The 4,314-nt window shown below is 41.6% G+C and overlaps 1 long non-coding RNA gene across 1 annotated transcript; it reads right to left on the reverse strand.

Moving 5' to 3' along the window:
* Positions 1-744: 744 nt before the first annotated feature.
* On the reverse strand, positions 745-2,302 carry LOC116508507. Its single transcript, XR_004255351.1, has 2 exons — positions 2,220-2,302; positions 745-1,023 (listed from the first exon to the last, which is right to left on the reverse strand). It is a non-coding gene; the product is annotated as an uncharacterized LOC116508507 (long non-coding RNA).
* Positions 2,303-4,314: the final 2,012 nt, after the last annotated feature.

Here is a 4,314-nt window from a genome sequence, read left to right on the forward strand (position 1 = left end):
TAAACAGATTATATCATTCCTTGTTTCTTCAGTCATAAACTATCTGGAATTCCTTAGCCCCATATTTATTTTGAGTATAGTCAATCCATCTTCTCCACTCCAGTTTATATCTCTCATTTGAGTGATCCTTGAGATGCTGATATTTTAGCCATCTCAGCTAGGTTTGTTACTTTTAATGTCCATTCTTGAATAGTAGGCAATAGCAATAGCAATATAGCAATAGCAGTAGACTTATATACCGCTTCATAGGCCTTTCAGGCCTCTCTAAGCGGTTTACAGAGAGTCAGCATATTGCCCCCAACAATCTGGGTCCTCATTTTACCCACCTCGGAAGGATGGAAGGCTGAGTCAACCCTGAGCCGGTGAGATTTGAACCGCTGACCTGCTGATCTAGCAGTAGCCTGCAGTGCTGCATTTAACCACTGCGCCACCTTGGCTCTTCTTTCTTCCTTCTTCCAGTATTGCGCCACCAACAGTCTCGCTGCCGTTATTAAGTTCAAAATCAAATTAGTCTCTATAACAGTACAATCAGTAGTTATACCTAACAAGAATAACCGAGGGGTAAACTTTATCCTTTTTTTAAAGAACATTTTGCATAATCCACCATATTTTTATCCAAAATGCCTTTACCTTTTTACAAGTACACCATATATGATAATATGTAGCATCAAGACAATCACATCTCCAGCATTTAGGTTGTAAATTTCCTGTCTTATAGTCCTTTGTTTTTTAGCTCAACTGATCCACGCAGATCACTTGAGCTAAAAAGTTAACCCTAAAAAAACAGCTCGGCTGACCAGTTCTGACATCGACGGTGGTCTTTGAGTGCTGGGGCACACACATGAAATATGCGTTAGGATTGTGCGGGAAGTGCACTCTCATAGAACCAGTAAGGAAAAAAATTGGAATCCCGCCACTGATGGACAACATATTTTGTCGTTATTTGCATGTCATCGCAGCTTCCACCGAATGCCTCGTACATCAGAACTCCGTTATCCATTACAGTTGAGACTTTTATGAATTCTGCAAAGAGAGAGAGAGTATTGTAAAACATCTACAAAAACCCATTGTGTGAAAATTGCTTATGTAAAATATAAACATTATACAAAAAGGCCCCTTATCGGTAAACATTAATAAAACATATATAGTCCGTGCACCTGTTACCAAAAAAAATATATGAATCAATGGCAGTCACGAAACCTTACAGAAAGCTTAAAATAAAAGATTTGAAACAGATTCGTTCACAGCCCGTGTCGATCCAAGAATCCCTCAGGATGATAACCGTGAATGAATCCTCCAGGTTCAAAGATCAGAAGTGGATCAAAAAATGTTTACACCTTCTGTAGGTTTTGTTAGTGGCCATCTGGAAACAAGGAGGAGAATCGGTGGATTATCGGTTACCAGATTTAGTAAAGTCAGCTGTGCTTCTGTTTGTTTATTCCGTTAATTTTTTTAAAATTGCCATCATTGTTAAGAGAATCACAAGGCCGTTAAATGAATCTGGCTCCCCCAATGACTTCGCTTATCAAGCAGCCCCCTGGGAGGCCAGCAAATGGCAATCACACATCAGCCTGGGACATCGCAAGCTTTATGAAAATTGCACCCAAGTTTTGATCACGTGATTGTGGGGAACTTACAATGGTCGCAAGTGTGAGGACCAGTCATAAGTCACATTTAACTCCCATCATAACTTCAAAGAGTCAATAATACAATAGCAGAGTTGGAAGGGACCTCGGAGGTCTTCTAGTCCAACCCCTTGCTAGGTAGGAAACCCTATACCGTTTCAGACAAATGGCTATCCAACATCTTCTTAAAGACTTCCAGTGTTGGGGCATTCACAACTTCTGGGGGCAACTTCTGTTCCACTGATTAATTGTTCTAACTGTCAGGAAATTTCTCCTCAGTTCTAAGTTGCTTCTCTCCTTGATTAGTTTCCACCCATTGCTTCTTGTCCTGCCCTCGGGTTCTTTGGGGAATAGCTTGATTCCCGCTTCTTTGTGGCAGCCCCTGAGATATTGGAAGACTGCTATCATGTCTCCCCTAGTCCTCCTTTTCATTAAACTAGACATACCCAGTTCCTGCAACTGTTCCTCATATGTTTTAGCCTCCAGTCCCCTAATCCTCTTTGTTGCTCTTCTCTGCACTCTTTCTAGAGTCTCCACATCTTTTCTACATCATGGCGAGCAAAACTGAATGCAGTATTCCAAGCATGACCTTACCAAGGACTTATAAAGTGCTATTAATCTTGTCCTCCTCCTCATTCAGACGGCGAGGACTTTCCAATCCTACTGATAGATCCACCACTTGGAACAGAATCTTATGGCAAGTGATGGAGGGGGTTAAATTATGTATACATACATTGATTCTATCCCTCTGTTTATGTAGCCTAGAACTGTGTTTGGCTTTGACTCATTGAGTAAATAGCCATAAGTCAAGGCCTGCTTGTACAGGCAGAATTTTGGCACACCTTTACAAAAGGGTTAGCAGGTCACTGCCCTACACCACTTCAGATAAATGGTTGTCCAATCTCTTCTTTAAAAACTTCCAGTTTTGGAGCGTTCACAACTTCTGGAGGCAAGTTGTTCCACTGATTAAGTGTTCTAACTTTCTCCTTAGTTCTAGATTGCTTCTCTCCTTGATGAGTCTCAATGCTTCTTGTCCTGCCCTCGGGGTGCTTTGGAGAATAGCTTGAAGAACCCTCTTCTTTGTGGCAGCCCCTGAGATATTGGAACACTGCTATCATGTCTCCCCTAGTCCTTCTTTTCATGAGACTAGACATACGCAGTTCCTGCAACCGTTCTTCATATGTTTTAGCCTCCAGTCCCCTCATCATCTAATCAAAGGTCGCAAAATGGGGCAAAGCTCACTTCAAAATTGTCTCATTTAACAACAGAACTGCGGGGCTCGATGGCGGCCGTACTTCCGTGCTAAGGTTGGCTGAGTAACCCAGCCCAATCTTTAGGTTTAGGTTTAGGTTTATTTGATTTATATGCCGCCCTTCTCCCAAGGACTCAGGGCGGCGTACAACATTAAAAGAAACATAGAATACAAAGGTTAAGAAGAAATTAAACAGGATATCTCAAACCCAATTAAAATTGACAATGCCACATTTTTTTTAAAAAAAAGAATTCAAATTAAAATTAACAGTAATCAATAATTTGATGAGTTTTGTTCAGGCCAGGCTGGCTTGCTGGAAAAGCCAACTTTTTAGGGCGCGTCGGAAGGACCATATAGCTGAAAGCCAGCAGATGTGCCGATAATTAAAGTCGCAATTATTCACTGGGCTTTGGAAAGGAAGCCCATCCGTTCTCTGCAGCTCGTCCTCCTTCCTTCTCCCCGCCTTGATCCGTTCCTGCATCCTTCAGCTCTTCCTTAGCCTATTTTCACCCTCCGGGGAGGGGCCTCTGCAAAGCCCAATTAGCCAAGTTTTGTTTTTTATAATTAGTGCCCCTAAAAATAATTCATCGGAAGTGTTAATAGCCCCATTTAAAAATCTATTAGGGCATTTTGGGGGGAAAAAAACTGGACCGATCCCTTTGTGCTGAGTTTTTATTTTTTATTTTTTTTCTTTCCCCTTAGAGGTTTCTTAGAGCTTCTTTTTAGTTTGGTTCTATTAATTTTTTTTCCTTTTTTTTGCTGTACACTAATTAAAAACAGTAGGGCTGCAGTTTGGAACAATACGCAAGCAAGGTTACCATCTATAAGGTGAGAAGCACTGCTGGTTTTTCACTCTTCCTTGCCTCACAGGTGCCTTGGAAACTTTGGGGTTTATTAATGGCCTGGTTGCTTGTTAGTCTCACGTAAGCCGCTGGCACGGCCTACTCCTGAGTTGCTCTCAGTAAGGAGACCGAGAAAAGGAAGAAATGGCCGAAAAAAATCTAAATATATAAAAATGGCTGTGTGTGTGTGTATGTATGTTCCAGTATAACTCTGGAACGCCTTGAGCAATTCCAACCAAACTTGATATACAGATAACTTACTCTCTGGAGAAAAAATACTGTGGGGGTAGGACACCCCTAACACCCCTCAGGGTGTGTGTTCTGTTAAGATGCAGCCTGTTGTGCCTTTTAATGGCTTCTACTGTACTGCCGTAAAATGGCTTCTGCTGTAACAGCGCAGTGGATTTGTCATAGTAACGCATCACAGTACTCCACAAGGGGGCTCCCTCTGGTAAGGGGGAAAATCAAACATTGGAAATTATGTTTCATCTGGACATTTCCCCCCTAAAAATAAATACCCGGGCAACACCAGGTTATTGGCTAGCAAAAATAACAACAACAACAACAACAACAACAACAATAATTGAGTTGCAGC

The sequence above is a fragment of the Thamnophis elegans genome, chromosome 4 (assembly GCF_009769535.1).
Source record: "Thamnophis elegans isolate rThaEle1 chromosome 4, rThaEle1.pri, whole genome shotgun sequence".
Lineage (NCBI taxonomy): Eukaryota > Metazoa > Chordata > Lepidosauria > Squamata > Colubridae > Thamnophis > Thamnophis elegans.